Source organism: Erythrolamprus reginae, chromosome 2, assembly GCF_031021105.1.
Source record: "Erythrolamprus reginae isolate rEryReg1 chromosome 2, rEryReg1.hap1, whole genome shotgun sequence".
NCBI classification, from domain to species: Eukaryota; Metazoa; Chordata; class Lepidosauria; order Squamata; family Dipsadidae; genus Erythrolamprus; species Erythrolamprus reginae.
Genome location: NC_091951.1, coordinates 229,673,788 through 229,692,732, shown reverse-complemented (window position 1 = coordinate 229,692,732; position 18,945 = coordinate 229,673,788).

The window sequence follows — 18,945 nt, the reverse complement described above, 5'->3', positions numbered from 1 at the left end:
CTCTACTGAAAACTAAAAAGTGAGTTTGTATCCTAAGAGCACAATAGTTTAATGTTTCCAAATATAAAATAATGCACTTGGGGAAAAGGAATCCTCAATCTGAGTATTGTATTGGCAGTTCTGTGTTAGAAAATACTTCAGAAGAAAAGGATTTAGGGGTAGTGATTTCTGACAGTCTCAAAATGGGTGAGCAGTGCAGTCAGGCGGTAGGGAAAGCAAGTAGGATGCTTGGCTGCATAGCCAGAGGTATAACAAGCAGGAAGAGGGAGATTATGATCCGGCTATATAGAATGCTGGTGAGACCACATTTGGAATACTGTGTTCAGTTCTGGAGACCTCACCTACAAAAAGATATTGACAAAATTGAACGGGTCCAAAGACGGACTACAAGAATGGTGGAAGGTCTTAAGCATAAAACGTATCAGGAAAGACTTAATGAACTCAATCTGTATAGTCTGGAGGACAGAAGGAAAAGGGGGGACATGATCGAAACACTTAAATATATTAAAGGGTTAAATAAGGTCCAGGAGGGAAGTGTTTTTAATAGGAAAGTGAACACAAGAACAAGGGGGACACAATCTGAAGTTAGTTGGGGGAAAGATCAAAAGCAACATGAGAAAATATTATTTTACTGAAAGAGTAGTAGATCCTTGGAACAAACTTCCAGCAGACGTGGTTGATAAATCCACAGTAACTGAATTTAAACATGCCTGGGATAAACATATATCCATCCTAAGATAAAATACAGAAAATAGTATAAGGGCAGACTAGATGGACCATGAGGTCTTTTTCTGCCGTCAGACTTCTATGTTTCTATGTTTCTAATATACATTTCCATCGCTGTTTGCTATGTAATTCTACTATACTCTTTTTAGCAAGGGATCAAGCCTATATAGCAGTGCTTCTCAACTTGTTGGTCGTGACCCCCCTGGGGCTCGAATGGCCCTTTCACAGGGTTGCCTAAGACCATTGGAAAACACATATTTCTGATGGTCTTAGGAACCAAGACACTGTTCCTTTATCCATCTTAAATGGGTATACCCACATTTATTTATTTATTTATTAGATTTGTATGCCGCCCCTCTCCGTAGACTCGGGGCGGCTAACAACAATAATGAAACAACATGTAACAAATCTAATATTTAAAATAATTTTAAAAACCCTTATTTAAAAAACCAAACATACACACAAGCATACCATGCATAAGTTGTATAGGCCTAGGGGGAAGGGAATATCTCAATTCCCCCATGCCTGACAACAAAGTTGGGTTTTAAGGAGCTTACAAAAGGCGAGGAGGGTGGGGGTTATTCTGATCTCTGGGGGGAGTTGGTTCCAGAGGGTCGGGGCTACCACAGAGAAGGCTCTTCCCCTGGGTCCCGCCAAACGACATTGTTTAGTCGACGGGACCCGGAGAAGGCCAATTCTGTGGCACCTAACTGGTCGCTGGGATTCGTGCGGCAGAAGGTAGTAGCTGTTGTGTGGCTGTTGTGTGCTGTTGTGCAAGTAGACTACTGTAAAAAAGAAATACTGTATCTGTACAATATTGCACAGAAGCCAAATTTCTGGCACTGAGCATGCATCTCCATCTTGTTTTCTGGTTTTGTTTTATTTTATTTATATTTTTTTGCTATTTTTAAAAAAGAAATTTGGCACTGTGCGTGTGCGTGCAAAGCGCATGCACACCCATGAGGTGTGGCCACATAGAGCAGGAAGAAGCGAACCGGGAGCGAGGCAACTTAGAACCCATCCCTGAATTTCCTAATAATTTTATTATTTTATGGTTGGGGATCACCACAACATGAGGAATTCTATTTAAGGGTCGCAGCATTAGAAAAGTTGAGAACCACTGCTATATAGGAAGTCCTTGACTTATAACCATTCATATAATGACGATTCTAAGTTACAACGGCACTGGGAAAAAATGTTTTTCACAGTTACAACCATTGTAGCATGCCTATGGACACAGGATCAAACTTTGGAGGCTTAACAACTGGCATCTTTTTATAATGGTTGCAGTGTCCCAGGATCATGTGATTTTATCAGTGGTAATATTCAGCGGGTTCGCACGATCCAGTTATTATCCAGTTATACCTCCGGAACCGCCTGCTACCGCACGAATCCCAGCGACCGATAAGGTCCCACAGAGTTGGCCTTCTCCGGGTCCCGTCGACTAAACAATGTCGTCTGGCGGGCCCCAGGGGAAGAGCCTTCTCTGTGGCTGCCCCGGCCCTCTGGAATCAACTGCCCCTGGAGATTAGAACTGCTCCCACTCTCCTTGTCTTTTGTAAACTACTCAAGACCCACCTATGCCACCAGGCATGGGGGATTTAAGACATCTTTTCCCCAGGCTCCTTATAATTTATGTTTGGTATGTATGTGCTGTTTGGTTTTTAATTATGATAGGGTTTTAGTTATTTCTTTTAATATTAGATTTGTGTCACTATAATATTGTTTTTATCATTGTTGTGAGCCGCCCCAAGTCTTCGGAGAGGGGCGGCATACAAATCTAATAAATAAATAAAAATAAATAAATATTAAATTATCCACCCTCCCATTATTAAAGGGGCTCCTGGGTACTGTGCTGCAATGGAGAAATGGGCAAGGGAATGGCTGGCGCAAGGGAAGGAGAAGGTTGCTTTCCCTCTTTCTTCTCCCTGCTCTTCCTCCTTCCCCCATGCCAGCCGCGCTATTTCCTGCTGCTCCATTGCAGCGCAGCGCCCAGGATCCATTTTGCTTGGCCATCATGGGAGGCTCATCCTGTTTCCCCCAAAATAAGACGTCCCCTGAGAATAAGCCCAATCGGGCTTTTGAGTGCATGGCAATAAGGCCAAGTGCTTATTTCAGGGTTCAAAAAATATATAAGACAGGGTCTTATTTTTGGGGTAACATAAATAATAATAATAATAAATAATAATAAATAAAAACATGGTAGCTGGAGGAAGGGGATGGGCCACGCCTCCCATAACAGCCAACCTGACCCTGGGAGAACCTGTTATTAAATTATTTGTATCCCACCAATGGACCTTCTGTCAAGTGAAATCAATGGGGAAGTCAAATTCATTTAACTGCCATGTATTTATTTATTTATTTATTGTTAGAGTTGAAAGGGACCCTGAAGGCCATTGAGTTCGACCCCCTGCCCAAGCAGGAACCCAGTCAAGTGGCAGTTCAATCTTCTCTTAAAAATGTCCAGAGTGTTGGAGTTCACAACATCCGCTGGTAGGTTGTTCCATTGGTTGATCGCTCTGACCGTCAGGAAGTTCCTCCTTATCTCCATGTTGAATCTCTCCTTGGTCAGCTTCCAGCCGTTGTTCCTCGTCCGGCCCTCTGGTGCCCTGAAGAATAAAGTTACCATCTTTGTTTTTTAGTATGGTGGTAACGAAATCACCGACAACAGAGACAAAGCCCAGCTGCTCAATACCTACTTTACATCAGTCTTCACACATAAAGGAACCACCAACCAACCAACCAACCTACAACCTAACTGCAAATAACAGCCCTGGAACCGAACTCAACACAGACAAAGCTACCATTAGGGACTACTTGAGGGAGCTTAACGAGTACAAATCACCGGGACCTGACGGACTGTACCCCAGAGTCCTAAAAGAACTGGCAGACACCATAGCAGAACCTCTTCTCCTCATCTACCAAAAATCTTGGGCCACTGGAGACCTACCAGAAGACTGGAAACGAGTGGACGTAATTCCCATCCACAAAAAAGGGAAAAGACGGATCCAAGCAACTACAAACCTATTAGCCTGACTTCAATACCTGGAAAAATACTGGAGAAAATAATAAAAAAACAGCTTTGTAATTAACTTAATAACTGCAAAATTCACTTAACAACTGCCTTGGCTTAGCCAGAGAAATTTTGGGCGCAGTTGTGATCGTACGTCAAGGACTATCCGTATTATCTAAATGGGTTTTTCTTTGAGAATATGGGAATGCTTAGCCCATCTAATCTGCACTGCAGTCTTGTTGTTGTTATATCAATAATGGCTTTTCAAGCAACCACAATTTTAGGTTTGTACTTTATAATTAACTGCTTCTCTTTATAGTGCCATGTAAACTTATGCATAAGCTGTTATTCAAGCATTGCATACTCGTGGTAATCCCTAGATTTGAAAGCTTTTGAAAACTCAGAAGTGAAAAAGGAAGTGGTAAGAAAAAACTCCAATCAGCCCAGTAACTATGGTTGAGTCACTGGGAGTTGGGTGGCAAGTACAGTAAATGTAATATATGACGGCTGGTCATATCGCCAGTCAGATGTTTAGACTGGATTTTGCATTTTTATCCAGCTACCTACTATTTCCCAAGAGCCTGGGACAATTCGGGACAGGCAGACGTCGTTCTCTGATGGTGTTAAAGGTATTTATTTGGAACACTTACTTCCAACCGGAGCAGGATGCAACTGTTCCAAATGAAGCTGCCTTTTGCAACTGGCTGATGAAGATTTTGTCAGTGTTGATGGTGTTCAAGTGCTCTTCCAGTTATTTTGGGAACAGCCTGTAAAAAGAGAAGATGGGAGATTCGTACTTTCAGATTTGCAAGATTCTATTAATGTAACCGTGCAATAAAGTTTATTTATTTATTTTATTTATTATTTATTTATTTATTGGATTTGTATGCCACCCCTTGCCGAAGACTCGGGGCGGCTAACAACAGTAATAAAACAATGTACAATAATAATCCAATAAATACTAAAAATGATTAAAAAACCCATTAATATAAAAAACCAAACATACATACAGACATACCACACATGAAATTGTAAAGGCCCAGGGGGAAAGAGCATCTCAATTCCCCCATGCCTGGCGGCAGAGGTGGGTTTTAGGGAGCTTACGAAAGGCAAGGAGGGTGGGGGCAATTCTAATCTTTGGGGGGAGTTGGTTCCAGAAGGCTGGGAGTTGACAGAGAAGGCTCTTCCCCTGGGTCCCGCCAAGCGGCATTGTTTAGTTGATGGGACCCGGAGAAGACCCACTCTGTGGGACCTAACCGGTCGCTGGGATTCGTGGGATTCGTGCTTCACTTGCTTGGAGCTGGCCAGCAGAAGGCGGTCCCTGAGATAATCTGGTCCGGTGCCATGAAGGGCTTTATAAGTCATAACCAACACTTTGAATTGTGACCGGAAACTGATCGGCAACCAATGCAGACTGCGGAGTGTTGGTGTAACATGGGCATATTTGGGAAAGCCCATGATTGCTCTCGCAGCTGCATTCTGCACAATCTGAAGTTTCCGAACACTTTTCAAAGGTAGCCCTATGTAGAGAGCACACTTAACAATTAACTCCTCAGTTTACCTGCGACGACTAACAACATTTTTGCAAGCCTGAAAGTATAAATCTCCCACCTTCTCTTTTTGCAGCCTGATCAATTATCATTGATCCTTCCTAAGTTTCTTTCTTTGACCACTAATCAGTTGCAGGCTCTTCCCCTTCTCTCTGATCGTTCTTTAGGCAGCATGTCTTCCCCACCTCCCTCAATGTCCTGCTCACATATCATTCCATTTCCCCAGCATCAGATCCTTTTCTAGAGACCTAAACCTTTGCATACTATTCCCAAAATAGGATAATTTGGACCCGGTCATTTGGATGTGATGAGTGAGCCAGAATGGGCAAAGGCAAGCACAAGAAACTTGTTTCAGGAACCGAGTAGTTTGTTGCCATATTTGTCTTCTGGCACATAAAATAATGGTATCAATGTATATAATAAAGATTGGATCTGATTCAATCTGGATTAAATGGTGCATTTGATCCATTTGCTTGCTTTCATGGATACAGTATGCTCGATGCTCAGCACCATATTTTCCGGAGTATAAAACGCACTGGAGTATAAGACACACTTAGATTTTAGAGGTGGAAAACAAGGGGAAAAATATTTTTCAGCCATTTTTTGTACATTTTTTCACAAACATGGGGGCATTTTGGTCTTTTCCCAGTCCCCAGGAGCTCTCTGAAGGCTCCCTAGACCCTTTGGCCACCCCATTTTTGTGAAAAAACAGGCAAAAATGACCCATTTTTTGCAAAAACGGGGGCATTTTTGCCATCCTCCAGAACCCAGGAGCTTCCTGCAGGCTTCTTAGACCCTCTGCTCACCCCATTTTTGCAAAAAAACCAGGCCCATTTTCTGCAAAAATGGGATGGGGCCTTGGGACAGCAATAATAATAATAATAATAATAATAATAATAATAATAATTATTATTATTATTATTATTATTATTATTATTATTATTTAGATTTGTATGCTGCCCCTCTCTGAAGACTTTGGTATATAAGATGGGGGTAGGGGTGGAAGGTGTATCTTATACAGTACTCTGAAAAATATGGTATACTATATTGTACTATAATAAGAGCATGCTGCTACACCTGAAATCTGGCAAGGCATGAATTCAACCAGCGTGTTATTGAAAGGTGCTTTAGCTTTCAAAATTGCCATGATTGACTTTTCACCCTGTGAAATGAATACGCAGAACACCCAAAGGGATCTCCTTCCCTTCCTGTTTTGGCTGGGCTAGTTGTATGCACTGGAATATGAGTTGGCTGGAAATGTAGAGAAAACAAAGGAAGGCTGCAATCATAACTCAGGGAATTACAAACAAAATCACTACAGTCAATCTTGGTAAGGTCTCATTAGCATGCCTGTGCTTTTCTTGTCCCACTTTATATGTGCAAGTCTGCGGTGGCACAGACTACAGCATCTCTCAGCAGTGGAGGGCTGAGCCAAAATCGGCCATGAATGGCTCTCCAGAATCATAGCCATCAAAGGTTTTCCCCTCCTATCCCCTTGGTTTCACATTTGGTACTGTGTGAAAATATTTGCATTTGATATTATGAAATACGTTTAAGTAAACTTTTGATGATGGGCTACCAGATCTCCCATTATATGTTACTCTAGTTTGATGTGGTTTATATTGATTTTAATTGATATAGTTAATTACTGGGGTTATGTTAATATGAAAAAGAGATGGTGAGAGGAGGAGGAGGAGAAAGCACAAGAGGGAGAAGGAGAGATTGAGGGAGAGGGTTATGATTGAATAAAAAATGAATGTGCATAAGCTTACATGTTGTAAGCCAACCTCAGTCTAAGAAGAAGGGCAGCATTAAAAAAAATTCGAATAAATAAATAAAAGTTAAATTATACTGATTAAATGGGAAGAAAATGGAGACTAAGAGGTGATAGACCCAGATGACAATATTAGGTTGAAGAGGCAGCATTAGAACATCAGTATATTTGCAACGCAGCCGCGAGAGCAGTCATGGGCCTCCCTAGGCATGCCCATATTTCTCCAACACTCAGCTGAACAGCTTTTAAAATTGCCTTTTGCACTGACCACTAGCAGATTTCTGCTTCTTCCTTTGCTGCCATGTTAGCAGTGACTTTGTAGTGCAGCTTAACTCACAGTGTTAACCTTCCCTCATCTACCAAAGCCATTGCATAGAGCAGAGGGCATTTGATTTTGGTTTAGAGAACTTGAACAGGTGTCAAGGGAACAAAGATCACCTTCATTCATTACAGAAACTGAAGGAGCAGGCTATTCTTACCCGAAAACTGAGTGAAACTTATGAATTCTGGCCATCGAAGTAGTGATGAACACAGACATGTTCATAGTGGAAGATTCTCATGAGAAGAGTAAGAAAACATGCATTGGGTGTGATAGTGATGGAAAAGATCCACTGTTGCTTCTTGACACGGGTCCTGGGCATCCATGAGTACCTCCGGAACTGCCTGCTACCACACGAATCCCAGCGACCGATAAGGTCCCACAGAGTTGGCCTTCTCCGGGTCCCGTCGACTAAACAATGTCGTTTGGCGGGCCCCAGGGGAAGAGCCTTCTCTTTGGCGGCCCCGGCCCTCTGGAACCAACTCCCCCCAGAGATTAGAACTGCTCCCACCCTCCCTGTCTTTCATAAACTACTCAAGACTCACTTATACTGCCAGGCATGGGGGAGTTGAGACACCTTTCCCCCAAGCTTTTTTATATTTTGTTTTACGTTTGGTATGAATGTGCTGTTTGGTTTTTTAAAATAATGATAGGGTTTTATATGATTTTTAATATTAGATTTGTTCCACTGCTATATTGTTTTTATTACTGTTGTGAGCCGCCCTGAGTCTTCGAAGAGGGGCGGCATGCAAATCTAATAAATAAATAAATAAATCAATAAATGTGAGGGTGTGTCCCTCACAGCTCCCAGTCCTCCCATTCAGAGACGCCCTTTCTCTCACTTTAATTGTGGTGAAGGCATTGTCTCCAATCAATGGTAGTCTTGCACTTAGTCGGCAGGCGGGTGCATCCCTGTGAAATTTTGCTTCTACTCATGTACAGGATGCAAAGTCTCACAAGGAGATGCCTGTGCAAGATTTCAGTGAATTTTTGCTTCCGCGCATGCGCATAAACAAAAAAAATCACCAAAATCTCACACATATCCCTTCACGAGATTTTTACTTCCTGCGTATGCGCAGAAGCAAAATCTCGCTGGGACACCCAGAGTTTTACTACCAGTGCACAGTGTGGCCCATACTGGCTAGCAACCAAATACTGCCCGTGCTTCTCTTGGGGCGTTTGTTTGTTTGTTTGTTTGTTTGTTTGTTTGTTTGTTCATTCGTTCGTTCGTTCGTTCGTTCATTCATTCATTCATTCATTCATTTGTCCAATACACAAATACATAGGAAGAAAAATAGACATGTGATAATATAAAAGAGGGTGAAAGTGAACTTAGAGGAGAGGATATATGAAAGGAAGAGAATATATAAGTTAGGTAAAAGAAAGGAAAGACAATTGGACAGGGGACGAAAGGCACTCCAGTGCACTTATGTACTCCCCTTACTGGCCTCTTAGGAACCTGGAGAGGTCAATCGTGGAGAGTCTAAGGGAGAAGTGTTGGGGGTTAGGTGTTTCCATAGGTGCTGGGCTATACATTCTCACTTCCTGCATTGCAATCATTGTTCTCCTAAATCCAGCAATTTCATGTTTCACTCTTCATGTTTTATGCTGCTGAGCTCTAAGCAAGTCACGGTGGTTTCTGTATTGTTTCTTGCAAGTTGGCCTAGTCCTTCCCTTCTCTGTTGAAGGATGACTGGCCTACCTCCCGAGAAATTTTGGAGTGTGTTGCAATTGTTCCATTGAGGCACCTGTGCTTTTTCTCTGGTCCTGTGCCTGCCCCTGCAGAACCTCTCATGAATGAATGACGGTAATCCTGTAATCTCTCATGAATGAATGTAATACTTGCATGCCTGTGGAAAACTGACATTGGGGTGCAAGTGTTCCCTTGCTATTTCTGGGAAGTGATCTATCTTTATTCTTGTGGCTCCCCTTGACTCATCCTGGGAACAGCCACTTCCTGAACTTTGCGCTGTTGCTCAAGTTGAAGGCTGGGTGGTGTGGTTGACATGAATCTTGATTAAACTCATGATTGGTTCCACGGAATCATGAATGTCACAGAAGGAGCCACACGGATTCCACTGCCAGCTCTTAGGTGAAGCAAGAAGAAAAGAAAACCCCTCTTCTTTTTCTATTTTGCACTCCCCCAATGTCTATCCCCTCCTCCGACCTACTTACTCCTTCACTCCGCCTCTACCTCTCTCTCCTTCTTTTCCTCCCCCTCTACTTCCTCTACAACCTTCTCTTACTGAGTATCTTCTATCCTAACTCACTTCATAATTACCAGATTGATGCTATATATTCAACTTTAAAGCTACCAGTGGTTCTTCCAAAAATCTTTATTATTTTTAACATTTACTCCTAAAAGAAAAAAAAACTTTTTTTTCTCTAGGTATATAATGCCAAAAGAAAAAACACTATCTCTAGTAGAAAAAAAAATCTAGTTTTGTCTTCTTTGTTCTCTGTTAAATTATTAACACAATCTGAAGTTAGTTGGGGGAAAGATCAAAAGCAACGTGAGAAAATATTATTTTACTGAAAGAGTAGTAGATCCTTGGAACAAACTTCCAGCAGACGTGGTTGGTAAATCCACAGTAACTGAATTTAAACATGCCTGGGATAAACATATATCCATTGTAAGATGAAACACAGGAAATAGTATAAGGGCAGACTAGATGGACCATGAGGTCTTTTTCTGCCGTCAGTTTTCTATGTTTCTTTTTAAAAAAAAATATTTTTATTGATTTTCAAAAAAAAAGACAGACAAAAACATACAACATTAAACATTTAAGGAGCTACTATTGCTCTGTTTATCGTAGAAGTCTAACTATTACAGAAATATAAAAACCTAACTGTAGTCAGATCAAAGCAGAAGTACCACACATGTAAGTTACATTCTTATTGAATTCAACTCTATTTTTATAATATTAAACTTATTATTCAAATTCCTTTATATTTTAAAATATTCTATACTTAAACAGAAAAAAGAAGGTTATTAGTAATACAGAAAAAAAGAAAATGAAAGAATATACACTTCTAAGTTAGTTATACTATATATTAATTCATTCTAACTTATAATTAACTATTAACGTCTTCTATGTTTCTATGTTTCTATTCCAGAATTTAACTCCAACTGGTGTTGGTTAAGATAAGGGCAAAATATGATATGGCTCTTGGAACAATGGACAAAAATGTGCAATTATGTATGTTTTCTGTAATATTGTAAGGTATATGCACACTGATTTGTATCTGAGAAAGTGGAAGGAAAAAAATGGCAAAAAGAAGAAAACATAGCTGCCCAGGAAAGTGAAAATAAAGGAGGGAACAAAACTGGATGGATATGAAGCCAGGAGAAAAAATTACTGGACAGGAAAGAAAATGGACAACTGTTACTATCCTATCCTAAATGAGGATCGAACAACTGTGACATTTGTAAACATATGTGAATACTAAACAGTGCTCTATCCTCCAAATAGGCAAGGCATGAAGAATAGAAATTCCCCTTGGATGCAAGAAGGGTTTTTTTTCACTTTCTTGCAAAATCAGGAAGAGACTAAAGGAATAGCTTTGGAACCTTCATCTGCCAACAAAGCACAAGGCTCAATTGCAACAGAGAGATTGTCGGCAATGACCTTAAAATTCATCTAACAATTCATCCAAAACAATTTCTGCAAGCTTCGGAATGCTCCTTAATCCCATGACCTCTTCATAAACTGGAATGGTGTAGACGGGATCAGGTATATAAAGTGTTGAGAAGAGGAAAGCTCACTGGGAGCGCCTAGTTGAGGCCTTTAAGCTGGAATAATTCTGATGAGTTCACGTCATTTTATCAAGAGGCCAGATAATGTAGACTTTGATTTGAAGTGCTGCCACATAGAGGTGGGAGGTCAAAACACCAGAAGGCCAGACAAGGAATAATGGATGGAAAGGGATCAAGGAGAGACTCAACTAGAAATAAGGAGGAACTTTCTGATTGTGAGAGCAATCAAACAATGGAGCAGTTTGCCTTTGGAAGTTGTGGGAGCTTCATCAGCTGAGACTTTCAAGAAGAGATTGGACTGCCATTTCTCAGAAATGGTGTAGGGTCTCCCACTTGGACTAGATCAGTGTTTTTCAACCAGTGTGCCGTGGCACACTAGTGTGCCGCGAGACATGGTCAGGTGTGCCGCAAAGCTCAGAGAGAGAAAAAAAACAAGAGAGAAAGAGAAAGAAAGAAAGAGCAAGAGAGAGAGAAAGCAAGCAAGAGAGAGAAAGAAAATGAGAGAAAGAGAAAGAAAGCAAGAGAGAGAAAGAGAGAGAAAAAAGAAAGCAAGAGAGAGAGAGGAAGGGTAGGTGGGAGAGAGAAAGACAGAGGGAGGTAGGGAGGGAGAGAGAAAGAGCAAAAAAGAGGAAAGAAGGAAGAGAAAGAGGGATGGAGAGAGAGGGGAAAAAAGAGGAAGGGAGAGAGAGAAGGAGGGAGGGAGAGAGAAATAGAGCAAAAGGGAGGAAGAGAGAGAGAATTTTTTGTCCAAACTTTTTTTAGCCACCCCCCATCCCACCCCCACTCAATGTGCCCCATGGTTTTGTAAATGTAAAAAATGTGCCGCGGCTCAAAAAAGGTTGAAAATCACTGGACTAGATGACCTACAAGGTCCCTTACAACTCTGTGAATCTGTTAATGTGTAAAAGGTGAATTATGGCAGTGGTCTAAAATATAATTTAAGATTATAAGAAAATTCTTCAATCAGTTGGTGGTTTTTGGAGCCCACTGTTGCCTGTTTTGGTTAGTAGACAATTCCAAATTATTTGGCTACCGCTTTTCCCCGGCTGTGAATTTAAAAAAATCTAGGGATGCCAGGACTTCCCCCTGGAGCCAATCCCATAGAATAGCTACAGTATGAATAAAACTGTATGAATAGAAGCATTGGTGTTTAGGGGATTTCATGTTGCCCATCATCCTATAGATTCTTATGCTCACCATGTAAGTTAATATTATAAAAAGAGAAACATTATTTTTAATTCAGAAACCATCCCTAACACATGCATTTATGAGTTTTGAGAGCTCTTCCTAGTGCCCGCTCTTTCTGAAGCACATGAACTGGGGGCACAAAAAGCTGTTCCCCTCTACCTGAATGCTCCCCCCGTTTGCCAAAGTCAGCAACATGACTAGTGTTTAATGCACATGCTGTATAGCTGTTGCACATTTACCACTATATGTGCCAGTTTGTTACTGGTAAGATAGCAAGATAGGTGCATTCATGGTTCTTCATGTCTGTGCTCTGGACATGAGGGCTGAGATAAGAGAGATGCAGCCGAATAAAATGAGAATTTGCTAATACAGTGGTACCTCTACTTATGAACTTAATTCGTTCCGTGATCAGGTTCTTAAGTAGAAAAGTTTGGAAGAAGAAGCAATTTTTCACATAGGAATCAGTGTAAAAGCAAATAATGCATGCGACTGGGGAAACCACAGGGAGGGTAGAGGCCCTGTTTCCTCCTAGGTGATTTCTAGAGGGGCCCCACAGAGGCTTCTCCCTGCCATTTCCGGCCCTGTTTCCTCCTAGGAGATTCCTAGAGGGGCCCCACAGAAGCTTCTCCCTGCCTTTTCCAGCCCTGTTTCCTCCCAGGACATTCCTAGAGGGGCCCCACGGAAGGTTCTCCCTGCCATTTCCGGCCCTGTTTCCTCTTAGGAGATTCCTAGAGGGGCCCCACGGAAGCTTCTCCCTGCCTTTTCCAGCCCTGTTTCTTCCTGGAAGATTCCTAGAGAGGCCCCATGGAGGCTCTCCCTGCCTTTTCTGGTTACAGTTTCAGAAGCTCGGGTTTGTAAGTGGAAAATGGTTATTGAGAAGCGGGGGGAAAATCTTGAACATCCAGTTCTTATCTAGAAAAGTTCATAAGTAGAGGCATTTGTAGGTAGAGGTACCTCTCTGTACCCTTTTTCCCCCCTCAGTAGCTCTTTCCCCTCTGACCTCTTCTAAGCTCAGCACCTTGGTTGTATCTGAGATACAAAAATTGATCCAAGAGAGACGAAATAAGTGTCCCAATTTTGATCCAAGAAACAGGAGGGCTGACAAACCCTTAGAAGTCGCGCAGGCCCCAGCTAAGTCTTCCTTCTCTATCTTTGAGCTCTTTCTCCCGTGGCACCACAAATATGCACCCAAGATTTGGATGGCATTCCATGGCACAGATTCCGATTCATTCATTCCATGACCTCAGCCACTAAATTAGAGCTTTACAAATCTCTAATTGCAAAAGAAGTATTGAGAATTATTATTATGAAAGGATTTACGTTACTACAATTGAATCTCTCCTGCTAACTACAGGAAACAAGCCTTGCCTCATACCAGACGTATTGTAGAGAAAGGCGTTGACATGAGAAGTTTGTGCCTGTGTGTAAGTCACCCCCTTCTTCTTCTTTTCCAGAGTTGCATGAAAGATATTTATAACTGACAGGGTTTCAGGGATTCTCTTTGTGACTGGCGGGCTGTAATTTTGTATGAAAGGCCTTTATTACAAAGGTAATATTTCAAGAATATTAAGTAACAAGGAGAAAGCAGCTGCGTCTGATTTAAAAAATCAGATCTGTGGCAAAGAACTTGGTATTGTCCAGAAATTCAGGATCCCATCACGGTGGCTAGGTCTGATGGGAACTAAAACCCCAAATATCTGGAGGAACTTGACTCACTTTTATTGCTTCCAAAGACTTATAGCAGTAGTTCTCAACCTTCCTATTGCCGCGACCCTTTAATACAGTTCCCTGTGTTGTGGTGACCCCCAACCATAAGTCTAGCGCCAATTCTCCGAACAGAGCTTTAAGATGATTGACAGGAAGGTCAGAGGGATACCCCCGTTGTAAACACCTGACAGAATAGAATAGAATTTTATTGGCCAAGTGTGATTGGACACACAAGGAATTTGTCTTGGTGCATATGCTCTCAGCGTACATAAAAGAAAAAGATACATTTGTCAAGAATCATGTGGTACAACACGTAATGATTGTCATAGGGGTCAAATAAGCAATGAAGAAACAATCAATATTAATAAAAATCTTAGGATACAAGCAACAAGTTAGTCATACAGTCCTAAGTGGGAGGAAAAGGATGATAGGAATGATGAGAAAGAGTAGTAGAATAGAAGTGCAGATTTAGTAAAAGGTCTGACAGTGTTGAGGGAATTATTTGTTTAGTAGAGTGATGGTGTTCGGGAAACAGTTTATGTCCAGGATGCGAGCGGTCAGTAAATATTTTCCCCGCCCTCTTTTTGACTCGTGCAGTATACAGGTCCTCAATGGAAGACCGGTTGGCAGCAATTGTTTTTTCACAGTTCTGATTATCCTCTGAAGCCTGTGTCAGTCTTGTTGGGTTGCAGAACCAAACCAGACAGTTATAGAGGTGCAGATGACAGACTCAATGATTCCTCTGTAGAACTGTATCAGCAGCTCCTTGGGCAGTTGGAGCTTCCTGAGCTGGCGCAGAAAGAACATTCTTTGTTGTGCTTTTTTGATGATGTTTTTGATGTTAGGTGACCATTTTAGGTCTTGAGATATGATAGAACCTAGAAATCTGAAGGTCTCTACTGTCGATACTGTGTTGTCTAGTATTGTGAGAGGTGGAAGGGTAGAAGGATTTCTCCTAAAGTCTACCACCATTTCTACCGTTTTGAATGTGTTCAGTTCTAGATTGTTCTGGTCACACCACAAGGATAGTTGTTCAACAGTTGTTCAACTGATTGGTCAGATTGTAAAAATATGTTCCAAGGTGCCAGAATAGAAGTTTAGTTCCTATCTTTGTCTTTTCCCATGATCTTAGGTGACCCCCCCCTGTGAAACGGTCATTCGATCCCCAGGTTGAAAACCACTGACTTACAGTATTTCTAAAAAGAAAAAGCAGTGTACTGATAATTGTTTTTAGTATTGGATTATTATTATATGCTGTCTTATTATTGCTGTTAGCCGCCCCGAGTCTTCAGAGAGGGGCAGCATACAAATCCAATAGATAGATAGATAGATAGATAGATAGATAGATAGATAGATAGATAGATAGATAGATAGATAGATAGATAGATAGATAGATAGGGACAAGATCAAAAGGGTCTATCTTCTAAAATATGTGTTTTGATTGGCCATGGTCATTGTGTCGGCCATTTTGCAATTTCCTCTCCAAATTTGAAGGGTGCTTACAGTTCAAAAGAGCTATTTACATACTACTTTTGTATTTGCTACTTCATATAACAAATTCCATACTGGTTTCCATCTGCAAAACATGAAGGGTATTTTTAGTATATTCCATTCCATTTCTCTGTTTGCTGAATTGTGTTTTGATTGGTCAACATGGAGAGAGAGGGGTGGCGGGGGGGGGGGAGAGAGGGAGTGAATTCTGAGTTTTCCCAAGGTTGCTAATCCCTCCTTCTACCATGTGCAATGCTGCTTTCATTAATGAGCAACAGCATTCAGGTTTGAACATCACAAAAAACGGTGATTCTCTGACCTCAGCAGGTACCACCCTCTCTATTTTTGCAGGAATCATTGTTCTAACGCAACTTTCCAAAGAGTTTCCAGGCAAACTCAGAGCAATAAGGCATGCGGAACCAAAATAGCCTGTGAGGGTAAGTCATCCCGCCATCTTTGCCTATGCATCAGGAATGACTGTACAGTCCATTAATTCAGCAAAATGGCTTCATTTGTTTTTAAAAAAGTAATATAAAGAGAGCTGAGAATAGTGCTTCTCAGTTACACTGTTAATGAATCATCTTTGTATGCAAAAAATACACAAACACTTTCATTCTGCTCCAGCCTCCCACCTTGTTTCTATTTCCATTACCCTCTGGATGTCCAAGAAATCTTTTTGCCAGATCAGGGGTGGGTTCTAAGTTACCTCACCGCCGGTTTGATTCCTCCGGCACCGCATGGCACACATTGCGTGCCATGTGGCCGGAAACCTGGTTTCTGCACAAGCATAGAAGCAAAAAAAGCTTCTCCACATGCACAGTCAAAAATAAAATGGATACAGTATGCTCAATGTTCAATATTAGAGCCACTTCAGGGGCGTGGCCAGTTGGTGATTGCTTCCGGGTTTGGGAAAGGGGGAGAATTCCCGCTACCGGTTCTACAGAACCAGTCCAATCCAGGAGCAACCCACCTCTGTGCCAGATGGCATCTATTCTTTCTTTGCTGGTCACTTCCAAACCTTGTCCTGCAGAAAGTGTTCACGGAGAGGGGATATAATCTGTCTCTATCATATCTGCCTCCTTCTTTATTTATATTTATATCTATATTTATCTGATTTGACCAATTCATGTATACAATATTATTCATTCTTCTGTTCAATATTATATTGAGACTAATAACACTCATAGTCTTTATTTTCAGAGATTTTTTTTTTAGGAAAAAGTTTTTTGTTTTTTTTCAGACCAATCACATATGCAATATAATATACCATCAATCTTAAAATGCAATACAATAATAAAATTTTTGAATTGGGTATTCATAATCCATCCAGTGCTACCTCCTGTACATTTGACATCTGGATAAAAAATAATTATTCAAATTTCTTATATGCATTTAAAAAGCTATTATCTAATAGAGTTTCTTTTAGTTGCTTCTTTTCTTATTACATCTGATCATTTAGGCCGTCATGCTTCAATCTCCTCGATACTGTATATCCTTAATATCAATTTCATATATATTTCTTACCATTACTTTTATTGTAATCGCCCTTTAAAAAAGAAAAGAAAGAAACCAGAATTCCCAATCATAACGACTAAATCTTAAATTTTATCTAACTGTTACAGGGATCTAACATATATCAATTCAAAAGGGGAAATTCCCCCCCTTTTTATCTTTCTTTCTCTCTCTTTTTTCCCCCTTCTTTTCTTCTTTTTAATTTTTTTAATTTTACTTTTTTGTCTACTTACTAGATTTTTTTAATCTACTTACTCTGGGTCCTCGGTGACGGGCAGCAAATTGAATTGAATTAAATTAAAAGGAATTGTTATTAATTGGGCTAATTGGGACATTTATGATAAATTATAGAGATAGTATTAAAAGCAAGCAAATTAAATTGCATAATTCAATATTTTGAGGCCTATATGATATCAGTAGTCATCTGACTTTGCAAGCCAAACATGGATAACTTCGAAGGGAAACTACCTGGAAATTCCAGGGACTGCAAGCTAGATTAAGAAGTTATTCGCTGGAAGAAAACAATAGCAAAGCATTTCTATACTGTTGGCCAAGAAACAGAATGGATATGGCCATGAAATTAAGATTACAGAGTTCAGTTAAAAGAGATGTTACATACAGACCGATGTAGTAGTAATTTGCATAGCCACCACTGATTGGCTAATCTAGCGATGGGAGAATAAAACTCATGTCAGTGGTAGCAGACTTCAGGAAGCCCTTAAAAATTGCTTCCCTGCAGCCAGCCAGCAGTCCGTATTAGTCTTAGCTAATAGACAATAAAGGTGCTGAACTGTTCCTGTGACCTGCCTCTTCATTTACGCACGAATCTAAGAGACATCACCTTTAATGATAGAACAATGAGATGTCTATAGTGGGTGAAATAAAGTATCAGGTATGAAGTAAATTGACCAACCTTCATTGCAAAATATCCTTTGCAATTACACCATATGTGGGCACACAAACTAGGCTTATTTGCCTGCAGCCTGATATGACCCGATCATGAACCACATGGATAATTGTATATCAAACTGTTGAGAACCATCTCTAATCTCTTCTTTCACGCTATTGTTTAGGTGGAAATGGATGACACTGAGAAATCCAGGTCAGAAATCTGACTAATAATTCTTATTCTTGTGGAAAAAATATTCAGGGTTCATAATAGAGAAGGTCTTTTCTGAGATAATAGTCAGACTTTTATATGACTTCTCATGGAAGGTCATCACAACCTATGTTCAGGTGACAGCTGAAAACAAATTTAAATATATGTAAAAATTACTCATTTCCTAGTAGGTTTCACAATTGATTATTTTAAGCGGGTGGAAAAGTTGGATCCTCTCAGTTCTACCCTGCAGGCTTTTTGTAAGGTCAGAGTTCTGTATTATTTTAAATACGCCATTGACTGTTTGAAGATTTATATATACTACTTTGGATTTGGAAGCTGAAGGTGTGGTTTATAAACCTTTTAAATAAATACGTGCAGTTAGTTTGCAAATCCTAGTTCATTTTTACTTTTCAGCATAACTTACTCAATGTTCAATTAAATGTCCCATTACTAATTGAACATTAAGCCTCCATTATTACATAATCCATTATTTATGACTTCACCCATTTACAAATCCTTATTTTTGTGCTTAAATAACAGCAGACTTGTTCAAAGGCAAATCAGCTTATCCTCTATGAACCGTATTGGCGTTGAGTACCTAACAATGACTGACAATATCTGATAGCTAACCTTTGTAGTTTTACAATTTTGTTTGATCAAACCCCAATTATTCATATTTCTCATAAAAAGAAAGAACATCCTCCTTCATTCACCAGTTAAGACTTTTGCTTTTCAGATGCCCTTCCAATGCCACCAGGTTTTATTCCCCCAAAAACATAAAATATGATAAATAGTTAAATATGTTT